This window comes from Chenopodium album, chromosome 9, assembly GCF_948465745.1.
Source record: "Chenopodium album chromosome 9, dcCheAlbu1.1, whole genome shotgun sequence".
NCBI classification, from domain to species: Eukaryota; Viridiplantae; Streptophyta; class Magnoliopsida; order Caryophyllales; family Amaranthaceae; genus Chenopodium; species Chenopodium album.
The window spans coordinates 61,136,458-61,151,067 of record NC_137842.1 but is presented as its reverse complement, the minus strand read 5'-3'; the positions used below and the strand labels follow the sequence as shown (position 1 = coordinate 61,151,067).

The window sequence follows — 14,610 nt, the reverse complement described above, 5'->3', positions numbered from 1 at the left end:
TCGCGGCGGCGAGGTTGTTTTTTTGGAAATTCAGGTGATTAATTCATTGGGCAGGTTTGGTGGTTTTGGGGCAAGGTACGCCGAGAAGGGGAGTGCCGGCGCGGGGGAGGAGGGCTGGGTGTGACGGTTTGGACGGGGGATGTCTGCACTGGCCGTTGGGGGAAGTCCATCGGAAATTTGGCTGGTGGTGGTGGTTGTCGTGGGTTGGGGATAATGTTTTTTTTTAAAATATTTTTTTTAAATTTTCAGCTAATCACACGATGACACGTGTTATAAAAAAGGCAAAAAAAAAAAATTACTTCTTTAACCGGTTATCGGTCACTTAGGCCTGTTTTAAGCAGATACACCCCAAAGTTGGGATTATTTCATAATAATTGAAAGTTGGGATTATTTAAAGAGAATACGTGAAAGTTGGGATTATTTTTAACAAAATTTCCAACTAATTTTTATTTCATTATATGATAGGAAAAATACACTTTAATAATCCCAACTTTGCTCAATTTACTTTAAATAATCCCAACTTTTGATTATTCTGTAATGATCCCAACTTTCACCTGCATTTTCTTTCTTCAGTCCCAAACCGGTCAACAAAAGTCAATGACCTAATATTCTAAGTCACTTGACACGTGTCAAGTCGTAAGTGGTCCAAAAAATTAAAGAAAAAATCAATTAAAAAAAGAAAAAAAAAAAATCAAAAGTAGCCACCACCAGCCCACAACCACTGGCGGTGACCACTTCCATCCACAGCCAACCCCGAACCACCGTCTCCCTTGCCCCAGCCACCAAAAACTCCTTAGAAACCGCCTTAACCGTGAAATCGCCCCCCTCTTCCTCTCCCCACCACCAAACCAGCCATAGCCAAAACTCTAGCGTCGAAACCGCCGCCAATAAAACCCAAAACCACCATAACCAAATCCCAGGCCACATCCCTGAAACCGTCCCTATCCCCCCCAACCCCCGAAACCTCCTGTAAAACCAACCCTGACCCTCGAAATCACCTCCCTTATCCCCGAAACACAAAAACACAACCCTTTCTCTCTCCTATAATCGCCGGGAATCGCAATCAAAAGGAGTGACGAGAGGGTTTTCGGTGCAGGGATGGTTTCCGGTAGGTCGGAAAAGAGGGGTTGGGGATCAAAGATGGTGGTTTGGTTGTGGGTCTTGTTGGTTGGGGAAGTGCCGCCACCAGCAGTGGATGGCTGGTGGTCTTTGTTTTTTTTGTTTTTTTATTTTTTTATTTTATAATTTGATTAATTTAAATTTATTAATTTATTTTTTTGAACCAATTAAAAAGCTACACGTGTCATATATTTTTGTTTTTTTTAAAAGAAATTAACCCTTTCTTCAGGTAACCAGTAATCCGAACTGAAGAAAGAAAACACAGGTGAAAGTTGGGATCATTGCAGAATAATCGAAAGTTGGGATTATTTAAAGTAAATTGAGCAAAGTTGGGATTATTAAAGCGTATTTTTCCTATATGATATACATTATGTATTTAGGGGTGTTCATTAATAGGCCCGGACCGAAAAAATGGACCGGACCACCTCGGACCAGACCGGACCGAATTAATCGATCCGGTCTTCGGGTCTAGAAATGTATTTTTTCGGTCTTCGTTCTGGTCCGGTCCAAAACCCTATAACCGGGATTTTTTTTATTAAAAACACGCGTGAAACCTTAAATAATGGTTAAAATTATCCTTAATAAGCATAAAAAACTTTAAATTTATGAGCTTTTTTTGTACTAAATATACAAAAAAAGACAATAAAGGGTAGATTTTAGGAAAAATTAGAAAAAATAATCCCAACTTTGTCTAATTTATGTAGAATAATCCCAACTTTCATTAATACTGGAATAATCCGAACTTTGGGGGGTATTCTTTTTCTTCAATCTCAAATACCGGTAACCGGTTCAATGGGGTAATTTTTTTTTTTTTTTTTTGTTAAAGTGACACGTGTCACAAATTAATTAGCTAAAAATATTTATAAAAAAACAAAAAAAAAACAAAAAAAAAAATTAAAAAAAAAAAAAAAAAAACCATAACCACCGGCCAAAGCCCCAACCACCAGCCACCAGCCAAACCACCATCCCCCCTCTCCGAAACTCCGGCACCCCTGTCAAAAGCCACCAGATTCGAAAACCCCAAAAGCCACCAGATTCGAAAACCCCTAAAGCCACCAACCCCACTCTCGAAAATCCCTCACAGCCACCAGCCCACTCCCGAAAACTACCAAAACACTCCTCCCCCACCATCGAAAACCCTAGACGCTAGGGTTTCGGGGTGGGAGAGGAGTGTTTTGGGGTTACGGTGGTTTTTGGGGTTGGTGATTTAGGCGGTTGCGTGGGGTTTCGGGGATAGGGGAAAAAGGCGACTCAAAGGGCGGGGGAGATGCGGCGGCCTGGGCTGTGGTTGTGGAGGTTAGGGTGGATAGGTGGGGCGGCGGGCTAGGTTATGGTGGTGGTCAGGTGCATGCTGCGGTGGGGGAAGGGGTTGCTGAGTGGTTTTCTTATTTTTTGTTTTTTGTTTTTTGTTTTTTTTTTTTAATTTTTTTAGACCAATCAGGACTTGACACGTGTCAAGTGACCTGATATAATAGGTCATTGACTTTGGTTGACCGGTTTGGGATTGAAGAAAAAGAAGACCCCCAAAGTTCGGATTATTCCAGTATTAACGAAAGTTGGGATTATTCTACATAAATTAGACAAAGTTGGGATTATTTTTTCTAATTTTTCCTAGATTTTAATTTCTTTATTTTTTTTCGAGTTTTCCATAAAATTATTTAAAAATTAGAATTCTTTTTAAAAAATTTCTTAAATCGGCCCAAAACGGTCCGGTCCGGGTTGTGGACTGAAATTTGTTCTATGGAGGCGGATGCACGATGCTCCGTGCATCCGTTTTCTCTTTAAAAACGTGGAATGAACATTCCGTTGTTCAGTAAAGAACGTACATTTGTTTTGTAAAGAACATATAGCTTTTTCATAAATAACATCACATATAGCTATATTGTAATGAACATATAGTTGTTTTATAAAGAACATATACCTATTTTGTAAAAAAAAACATCCAACTTTATGTTCTTTATATATATCTAATTAAAGAACATCCGTAATATTAATTAAAAACATGATAATTAGAGGTGATCAATTTCGGCCCGACCCGACCCGGCGCAGCCCGAAAATAGGGCGGGTTTAGACAAGCCTAAAAATGCATTTTTAGTTAAAAAAATCCAAACTCGACCCGGAAAAAAGTCGAAAATCCAAATTAGAGCTGTATTGTAATGAACATGTAGTTGTTTTATAAAGAACATATACCTATTTTGTAAAAAAAAAACATCCAACTTCACGTTCTTTATATATATATATATATATATATATATATATATATATATATATATATATATATATATATATATATATATATATATATATATATATATATATATATATATATATATCTAAAGAACGTCCGTAATATCAATTAAAAACATGATAATTAGAGGTGATCAACTTCGGCCTGACCAAACCCGACCCGACCCGATCTAACCCGAAAATAGGGCGGGTTTAGGCAAGCCTAAAAATGCATTTTTAGTTAAAAAAAAATACTAACTCGGCCCGAAAAAAAGTCGAAAAGCCCACTACATTTTTCGGATTTTTTGGACACGAGATATTATGTTATAGCCCAGCCCGACCCGAATTTTTTATCACCTTTAATGATAATATAATGTAATGAACATTATTTTTATTCAACCATCATAATCTAAAGACAAAATTCAAAGAACATTTCAAAATAAACAATTAACATATGTCATAAATAAAAATACATTATTCTGACAATCAAAGAACATAAAGATAAAGAACATTATTTAACTGCACGTTATGTTCTTTACAATTTTATAACATGTTCTTTGCACTTTAACGGAATGTTCTTTACATTTCTATACAATGTTCTTTACAATTCTATAATATGTTCTTTTCACTTAAACTAAATGTTCTTTATAGATCTATGCAATGTTCTTTCCGCTTTTTTTTGGAAGAGATGCACCATGTGGATTGTGCATCCGCCTGCACGAACCATGCATTGGTTGTGGACCTATTTTTTCGGTCTGGTATGGGTTTGATCCTAGCTTAATCGGTTCGGTCTTCGCTTCTTAAAATTCTAATTTTCGGTGTTCGATCTGTTCTGGTCCGGTCTGTTCTTGGACTGATGAACAACCCTACATATAGTTAATTTTTTTTTTAGTTATTTCAAATCTCAATAATCTTGTGTCAAAAAAAAATCTCAATAACAATGTACAGTAAAATTCATGATGGAGGATTGGATTCACTACGTACTTTGGGTCTTTGGTAGGCCATTAGTCCTACACTCTTACATTTCTAATTTTCTATTGGGGTTTTTAAGCTTCAATTAAACAAATGTTGCAGACGTCATAGCTATGTTTTCGCGCCATTTTTGAAGTGATTCTAGTGTTCAACTGTCTGTTCCCTTTGTTAATCATTTGCAATTCTCGGCATTTGCATCAATTTTAAATGTAAGTTAATTTATGATTTCTGCTTGATTTTTGAATTTATTGATTTCTTACCCGACAATTAGGGTTTCTAATTTGGAATTTCAAATTTATTCATATTTGCTGTTCAATGTAATTGTTAAAGGGTTGAATCAAGCCAATTCTTCCTTTATCCTGCTTCAATTGCTTGCTCATATCTTATTTATGTGATAATTATAATCTTGTTTATGGAATATTGTGTAATTAATCAATTCTATTGTTGTACCCATTCAATTTAATTTATGTTCGTCATGAGATTCTTCTTCAGAAATTTTTTCTATATAATTCGAAGTACGGAACAGATTATGATTAGAGAGGATGGTAACTAACTACAATATTACTCTCTTTGTTCCTTTTTGCTTTATACATTTGTAATTTTTTTATGAGAGAAAAAAAGGTCAAAGCGTAAAAAAAAAAAAAAAAAAAAAAAAAAACAACAACAACAACAACAAAACGAAACAGAAGGAGTATAAAGGTAAAGGGCTTTATTGAAATTACGAGTCCTAATTTTAATTTGAGTTTTGTAACTAGTGGTGACAATTGTGGAGGAGAACATTGCCCCCTTTTTAATTAGGCTGCACGAAGCAAAGACATAGAGGAGCTAGCGCGCTGAGCAATAGTAATCTACTTCACTTAGGAAGAAGAAAGGGTGTAATTGAAATTATGACGAGTCTTAAATTATGGCGGGGAGTAATGTGACAGTTATTTCAGATGAAAGTTTAAAAGGGATATATAACATGAGTAGGTTAAACAAAAGGCTATTATGTATATCTCATAGAGAAACAATGGGGTGCAAGCATGTGGGGATTAAAGTTATTTTTTCTGTTTGATTGGCATTGGAAAAAAGGGATAGATAAGATTCTCATGCATTGTACTGTATTACTCCCTGCGTGTATTAAAGATTGCTCCATATGACTTTTCATGGTCTCTAAGACACATTTTAAATCATCTTATCCCCATTTCTGTACTTGTTAAATCCTTAAAAAGTTGATGCTTAAATAATATACATTGAAATGAATTCATTACGATCCAACATGATTGTCCCTTATCGGTTGCTTTCAGTCTCAACTGAAGCAATAGGACAAGAACTACCTTTGCTAATTGCACCATTATATGAGGTTTTACGAAAATGTAGTATGTAAATGTGCTTTAGAAAGGCTTCCAGTATATTAGTACCCATGTAAGAAATGCAAATATACTTTGTCCAGTGATTTATTATCAATAAAACTGAAGGGTTGCCTGCTTGTTGATTTTCCTAAGCCCCAGGCATGTTTCTCCTTCTGGTTGCTAGTCTTGCTACATGCCTTCTTTCAATTATTTTCTTGGGGTATTCCAGCTACTTGTATTTGCTAACAAATACGTAGTAATATCTTAAAATTCAATTTACATTGTGAGGATTGGTCTTAACTAGATCTGTTGAAACAACATGAAATCGTTAACTTGGTACCTCCCAATCTCTCATAAAACCTTTCCCCATGGAAAACATTGTTTTGTAAGATTTACAAAGTCTATTTTTGTGAAATGCTGTTATATATCACTTAAGCGTTTAAATTAGATAGATGTTGTCTCTGCTATATGTGACAGTCTTTCTTATGTACGTGAGGAGACTTTCATGTGCTGGAAACCATTGAACTTTATACATTTGTTTATTCCCATCTATTAATACTGGCTACAGACCAACACCCATCAAAGGTCTTTCCAAGTTGAGTAATTTTTACAGTGCTAAAAGTATTACTTATTGGCTATTAAAGTGTGTATGCTTTGTATGATTTGTGCTCAGTTTGCTCCAGATCTAATCAGCTGAAATCAATCAATGTGATGAGCTGTTAATTAGAGATAACTATAGAACTTATAAACTATAATGTGACCTGTATGAAGAATAGGACACTGCTTATTGTGCAGACCATTTTTAGTGCCTGGCTATTAAATGCTTATCTTGGGGTGCATTCTATACTGCTATATAGCAGCAACTGGGTTATGGTTATCACTTATTATCGACCATTGGTTTCTTTTAATTCTTCAATTAGTGCCTCTAGGGTATTTGATTTGTTAATAATATCTATGGTTTAGTCCTAGTCATTTTCTTAGAGTTTTGTTTGGTCATGGTAGTGCATCTTCCAAGTTAGGTTGTATGGGCTCCTAGTTATAAATAAGTGTTGAACATCCACCTGGTGAATTTCAGCATTATTGTTTGTTTGGGTATCTAAATCAATCCTCCCATATGTTGGGAAAGATATGGAACATCTTGTTTTGTGTAAAAATTATAGAGATTCTATTCTGAGGTTGCTTTTAGTTTCTTTTGATGAAGCTGTGCGAAGTGAGTTGTTCAGGGTAATTACTGATCGCTGATAATCTGACATAAGCACTTAGCTGATTAAATTAGTTCTTATTGTATAAGCAGACATGAATTTAAAAAGGGCTCATTGATCTTACATTTTGGGCATACTTCTGATTTGCTGAAGTCTGGGTTTTCATTTATTTATGTCTACCTTGGTCCTCCAATCCTTGCTAGTCTTCAAGCTTGGTTTGTTGGTGATGAAGGATCATCATACATTCATACTTATATCATATTAATGTGGAAAGCATGGTGTGGTTGTTCAGGACATGGTATTGAGGTGGGGTCTGTGAGTAAGAGGAAATAAACTGATATAGAAGAGAAATAAGTTTGTCTTTAGTGTCAGTTATATTTATTATTCTCTATCATGAGGAATTTAGAAACTTTGAAGCAGCTTTTAATATCACCAGTTTTAATCTAGGAGCTGTTGTCACATAGAGTTATAGATTGTCATCTGTTGCTCATAGAACGTTTTATGTGTTACAACTTCCTTTACCAGTTGCAGGTTTTATCTTTTGTTTCATATTGAATGAAGCCTATCACTCTTCAGGTTTTGATTATAATGGATATAAGATAATAGCACAATTATTGTTTGTACTTCTTATTTGTTGTGAAGTAGCAAAAAGTTATTGTAATTTGGATATAGGGTCTAATAGAAAGAGACTCTTTGTGACATAGGAGTAACTGAGTAAAGATGCCTATGACCATCTCTTATCATGTCTCGGGAAGGAACCTCTTTAGAAGTTTAATTTCATACCAGGTTAATGTCGATCTCAATGTTTGGTGTAATTATGTAGTGTTATCTGATCATACAGTATCTGAAAAGCTCTAGAGGTTCTATTAGTTTTTACTGCATCAGTAGATTTTTGTCTCTAGATCTTAATTATCTCTAGTGTTCTTTTGTGGCTGTAAATAGAATGCGATTAAAATTTTAATCTAGTCCTTTATCTCCATTGTTCTTTTGTGGCTGTAAATAGAAAGCGATTTAAAATATTGATCTAGTTGTAATTACAGTTACCACTGTGCATAAACAGAGTAGAATCTTATACATGTGTAATTTGCCTGCTTGTTTTCTCTTCTGGTCCCTGCTTTAAAGTTATGATTAAATTTGTAATTAGAATGGCTAACTATTAATGCAGATACATTATTATTTGTTGCTTATGTTGGTTACACCTTTCTAATTTATTGTTGTTGCTTGCGTACTATAGGTCCTGATATTAACCTTTTGGAAATTGATGCCTATTTCTGTTTGCGTTTTGGTACTTTTAATAGTCATTTTCATGGAATATGACATTTTACTGGCTGACTTACCTGCTGTTTGGGAATATCTTTTCTGGCTACAATAGTATGCCACTACTTTGGTCATCTTAAGCACTATCGTTTTCTCAAATTTTACCATTCGCATCTCTTACACCACCATCACCACCCATCTTCTGTTTCTAGTTGGTTCCGCTGTCTAATGTTTCTACTACATATAATCTCTTAATTGTTGTGAGATTGCTCAGATTTGCCTGCCAGATCCTAGAGAGTGGGGGACAGGGGAGGACAAGGGAAATCCTCACCCGGAAAACTCTTTAGGGTGTGATTCTAAATTACCAACTTAAATTAAGATTATGTTTCTTGAATGGCCCTTATATTGCCTTAGTTATAGCCTCTTTAGAAGTATTAAATATATTTTCCAGTATTCTGTTTCATATAAAGTGCTTTTTCATCAATTGCTAAATTTTGTTAATACCAATAGCAAAGAACTAGTGAAGATTCATTATAAAGTTATGTAATCCCTTTATCTAGAAAGAAGAAGAGGTGCTGCTGCCTGCTAGCTTACCTTTACACCCCACCGCCTCCAACATAAAGAAATTGTTACCTAATTTTTCTAGTACGAGAATAATCTGTATTAAAATTAACATCAGTGTCTTTTCAATTCCTAACTATTTTGAAGGTAATCTTGAAAAGCCCTTTATCTTGGGGATTTATTTGACAAGCTTTTACTTTTTTATTATAATATTTTCTAATTTTCTTTGTAAACATTAATGCTTAACTTCTGTTACATGTATACAAGTGCAGATTTCTTTAAACTGAATAAATGAATGAATTGTAGAATGGTACATGGATTATTATATACCCCAGATCTAATAAAACTTTGGACTTGTGTACAAATTTTCAAAATTTTGCAAATATTTGCAACACTTACAGTAAGTTACCTTGAATTTGATTGCTTAAGAGAAGATTATAAGAAAAAGTTGACTTGATTATTTACACTTGCTCTTAATAGATGCTAATACACTTTGTTAGGTTTATTTTGATCCCGGGTTTAATGCTGGAACTTGGTTGCTTCCCCCCCCCCCCCCCCCTCCTCCTAAATTCATTGTTTCAGTTTCTTCTCCTAATATTGATTGTGCATTCTTTCGTGTGTTTTTTAATAACTTGATTTAATTTGGTGCTGGCAGGTTGGAATGTCATGATATGATGCTGACAAGACTCTTGGTTGTCTTTGGTCAAGGTATATTGATTTCCCAGCCTTTGAAACTTTTACTCTTTCAATTCTACATTTTTTAATTTAATCTCCCATCATATATGTAGCAGAGAAGGATTAAAGGTCGATCTACTATCAATTGAGCATTAGATTAGTGTAATAGTACATATACTGATATACAAGAATTATTTATGCATGATTTACCACTTAATCAATCACTATTAACATCTACACATTTTTATGGAATGTCTACATCTCTTATATACATTTCTTGTGCATAAAGCACACATGAATACATGAGTTAATCAAAATCTTCAACCAAGTTTGAATGACTTTTGATTAGATTTAGTTTGAACATGGAAAGTTTTTTTTCATAGTCGGATCTGAATAAGTATTTTGCTAACTAAATCTTGATATTGATGAAAAAAAGGTATGTTTTAGATTCTAAATACAGATTTAAGTATTGTATACACGTGATTCTAGAAGAACAATTGTTTTTGAATTAAGAGGGAGTAAAACATGTCATATCATGGGGATAGTGAAGCATAGTTTTTGTGATCTTTTCATGTTTTCTATTCTCACTTTCCTTCACTTCCACTCAAAAGTACTAGTGATAAAGCTTATGTTTAAGAAGGGTATTTTTCGACTAAATTTGTTTTAAATAATCTTTCATTTATTCTGCACATATATTTTAACAATCATAGATAATCATATATGAAAGAAAATGAGTTCACTCTTTACATTTTTAAAAGTGGCATATATTAACACCATTTTGAATTAAGTTTTGTATACGCATGAAGGGAATATGAGTACATACTACAAGAAATTGGAAAAAGTAGGGAGAATTCTTTTTATAGCAAATTTCTCTAACTAAATTTGAAACTCTCTTGAAATGGAAATTACATAATAAATCTTAAGCTGCATTTACAATCTCGGGATGATGAGGATGAAGAGATGATAGTAGTCTAGTCGATGAACAGATTTGAGTTTTCATAATATCTGAGTCTGACACTTAACATTACCCGTGTTGAGTGTTGACACGCATGCACAAGTCCGTGTAACACAAAATAAAGTCACAAATAGATTGTACAACTTTTGCATAGATTGTGCAGACAAATGCTAGTAGGGATTGTAAAGGCTTTTTCTATTGTAGATGCTACTATGCTTAATGATGTCTATTCAAGCTTGGGATACTTCTGATGATGAGAAGAATTTATGCTGCAATCAGAATATCTGCAAAAAGGTCCGTATGAAAGTTGCCATGAAGCAAACATCTATATGATTGCTATCGTATGCATAAGTTTCTTAAGTTATTCTTGTGAGTGCATTTTTGATGGACTATAGAGAATACTATTTTATAATTATTATTATTATTATTATTATTTAAAAAAAAAAAAAAAACCTGAAAGGCAGCTAATTCCTTGACATGGCAGCCCTTATGTGTCTCAAGAGTCCTTTCTATTGAGGCTTCATATTCACTAAATAAATTATATACTTCGTGGAGCACTAATTTGTGCAAGTAAAATTCTATATTTATGGTACCAATACCCTTGTGATATCTTGAAGATTCAACAGTATCCTATCATCTCGACATGATTCGGAGCAGCTTATCTTTTGCAAGATATGGTTATCTTTGCTTGATAAAGTTCAAGTGTTATAATTAATTACAACCGAGAACCAACCCTCAAATGCATATGTATGTATCTGGTATGGTTTCCATTCACAAAGTACTGTAGTAAATTGGTATTTAAGAGTTTCTGGAGCCCCTCTCTCCTTTTCCTCTTTATTTAAATTATATCTTAGAAAAGGATATATACAGTACTGAACTGGTAGTTCCCAATTGTTGCTGAAAGTGACAGAAACCATTAGGAAAAGAAAAAGAGGAGTAACAAACATCATGAAGCCTTTAGCATTCATAAAACACTGTAGGTGATGTACGAAATGGTCCTTTTATGTTGAAGTCCATCTTTGATGTAAATAATTTCACAATGTAATAACTAGCGTGTTTACACTTGTTTAATACAAAGTACATAATTTCTGGAATTCATCTTTTTGTTTTGAAAGAAGATTAAGGTATGTTAAAGCATGCAATATTTCATAAAAGACTACATATAAAGTATTTGGATATTCCATTATAATTGTACATTTGTTATTAGTAAGTTTTTCCGCCGATTTCTTTATATAATTGAGCCCCACACCCACCCACTTCTTTTTTCACTCCTCTGCAGAAGACAAGATATACTTTTTATAATGAGACGGAGGGAGTAACTATATTAAGCTTAGTCAAATTCTCTCTCTTCCTCTCCCTCTCCCTCTTTTGTGTTGCCTAAGTGATCATTACTGTTCTTTTTATGTATGCATACTTTCTTTTTTTTCTCCACTGAGAATGTATTAATGGAATTGCAATGCAACGTTTCGATTTTGTGGCTAGGATAAGGGAATTTCCTGCTTTTGTCTATCCTTGCCTTAGTATGATGCTGTAAACATGAAGTGATTTAAAGCAGTAAGTGTTGGCTGCGTGCTTAAATTTCATCCAAGCTACTAGTATTAATGTTGTCCAGGTCGGGATTCTTATCAACATAAGAGACAGTGATTGAAGAAAAGAACCACTACATATGCCTGAAGGAAACATGAGATCATATTCTGATCCCCCTCCACCCACACACCTATCTTTTACTCCTAATTCTTTAACAAAGGAGTAGATGTGACCACGCATTTGCATAAAGGAAACATTGTAGAGGTTTCATGTGTAGGAAGAGGAGTCTGATTTTCACTTCCCCCAACTCTCACTTCACTTGGCCTGTGGAATCAGAATAAAGGGAGAATCTCTTCTTTTCTCTGGACTTTCTTTACCAATTAACAATCTGCAATTTTTTTTTATTAATATTTTTTTTTTCTGCAGTAAGATGAACAAGGAGGACATGACAATGACTGATGATTGAAAGGTAAATATTTTACATCTATCATTATTGTGACCTCTTTTATTTTTTATTTTTAATTTTTTTTCCATTGTTACCTTTTCCTTTTCTGGTTATCAGTGATGCTCTTTATCAGTGATGCTCTTATCGTTGGTGTCTGCTATTTTGGGTATTCTTAGCCCAAAGAATCGAACTTAGTGTTCTTGAGCAATGAGAAATATCCTGGGATTGGCTGTTTAATCAGAATTTTAACTTCATATTAATCGATAGCATTAGATGAAGATTAAATTGCGGTCTTGAGATACCTCAAAATTAGACTTATGGTTATCAGTTCTGTGATTTTTCAATCAAGAATAGAAAAACCTATCATCAAGTCTTTTACTCCTTCCGTCCTAGAATACATGAGACGTTGGACTTTTTTCACCATTCATGCATTAGCTTTGACTATATTTTTTTTACTAACATAATAAAAACATATTTTATCATAAAATATGTTGTTAGATAGGTATTAATATGAAGTTTTATAATATAATTTTTAAAATAATTTTCAGTAATATTTAATTATATAAAAGTAAAGTCAAACAAGCGCATCGGCATGTGTGCAATGTTGACTATGTCATGTATTCTGGTACAGAGGGAGTATTAGTTTTTGGTTTGGAAAATACAATTTGGTTGTAGTAATACTGCTAGTAGCTTACGGTATCTTAAGCAGAATCTTTATTTCTCAAAAAGGTGAATATATGTTGGCGTATTTAAATCGAGTCATTTCCTGAAGTGTATTACTATAATATTGTATGAACAGAATAAATTTAGTGTGTTTACACATTTAATTTAGACAAGCATCAGAACTGTGTTGAATCCAAGTTGCTGCGCTAGATAGCACAATTAAGAGTAATTTTTTTTTTTTATTTTCTCACTGAATTGAACAAGGAAATATAGTCAAAATCTTATGATTCTGCTTTTTGGAGGAGGATAGTAGGTTTAGTGTTACCTATATTTGTCCCAACATGGAAGAGTTAGGCCCTTAATTGTGATCCTTCATCTTCCAAAGATACTGTTTTACTTGACACTCTTTAAGCTCTTAGAGGTAGGACTAGCCTTTTAGAAGATATGTTCTTGCCAATTAAACTAAACTTAATTATTCCAAAAGAGGTTATTAAGGATAATGAATTATTACAAAAGTTGGCACCTAGAATTTGAAATCCAGTTTTTTCATTCTAAGCTACAAATAAGTAGGATTCGTTGTTTATTAACTAGTTGTTTATAAATTGTTTTTGTTGAGTGCCTGTCATTTCTTGCATAACTTATATTCCTTTTGTGATTGATACATCTGCAATCTCTTAATATAATGAGAATCTTCATAACATGTTGTTAAATCAAGCACCTGTTTTGTCCAAAATAAGGAAAAGAGGAAATCAATTCTTAGCTTTGGCTCTTTTAAGATAGATTCTTCTGTCTTATGCTACAAATATTATAGTACTCGAGAATATGATATCTAATCCTAAAAATGATGTTTATGGTTAGAAAAGTAGGGCAATCACAACTAAATGTGGTATATGCCAAGCAATTGTTTTTGCTAAGTGAATCATATGTTTTATGATTGTTTAAAGTGCCTTTTTACCATGAACTGCCTACAATTATAGGCTTGTAGCACACTCAATACAAAATCATGGGCCTGGTCACAACTTAAAAAAATGTTCCCCGGGCACTGAGCCGGAAAACTGCAGCTCAACCCCTATCAAACCGACCTGGTTGAGCAGTCCCATGACTAATACAGTTTGAACTTGATTAGTAGAGCTAAAAAAATTGCTGCCCAAGCCTGTCTTGAATCAGGTCAGGATTAGCTGTACTTTGCCACTACTTTAGGTTTTTTGTTGTCACTGGAAAGGGATGAATGTATTTCAACCTTATTTTAACAGATTAACACTAATATTATTTCCTGCACAATGCATGGTATCTTTTTTTAAAAATAAAAAACTAATTAATTAATGTTACAAGCAATAACTGAAAGGGGTTTCAAAAGAGGTTGAAGGGGTCAAATTAGGTGTATGAATAACGGTTAACCCAGTTCTTTAATTCCTTTTCTTAGTATTGATAGAGACTTACGTTAGAAATACTCACTTCATCAATTGGGTTATGGGTTGAAGATTGGCAACTCCATTTGAGTTTTTTTTTTTTTTTTAAAAAAAAAAAGATTATGTAGGTAGCAAATAAGGTTATGGTTTTATACTTAACCATAAATATCAATATAAATAAAAGAGCCTTTAGATTTAGTTTGCTTTATTATATTGGGGAATTGACGAGATTTGATCAAGATGTATGTAGCCCAAGTGCCTATTTTGT

General features: G+C 33.8%; 1 long non-coding RNA gene across 2 annotated transcripts; it reads left to right on the top strand.

Moving 5' to 3' along the window:
- Positions 1-4,266: 4,266 nt before the first annotated feature.
- On the top strand, positions 4,267-10,597 carry LOC145560031 (uncharacterized). 2 transcript variants are annotated; one of them, XR_014093075.1, is made up of 4 exons: positions 4,267-4,341; positions 4,420-4,526; positions 9,324-9,376; positions 10,503-10,597. It is a non-coding gene; the product is annotated as an uncharacterized LOC145560031 (long non-coding RNA). The 2 variants fall into 2 exon arrangements; XR_014093074.1 differs by having other exon boundaries at positions 4,295-4,526.
- The last annotated feature ends 4,013 nt before the right edge of the window (positions 10,598-14,610 follow it).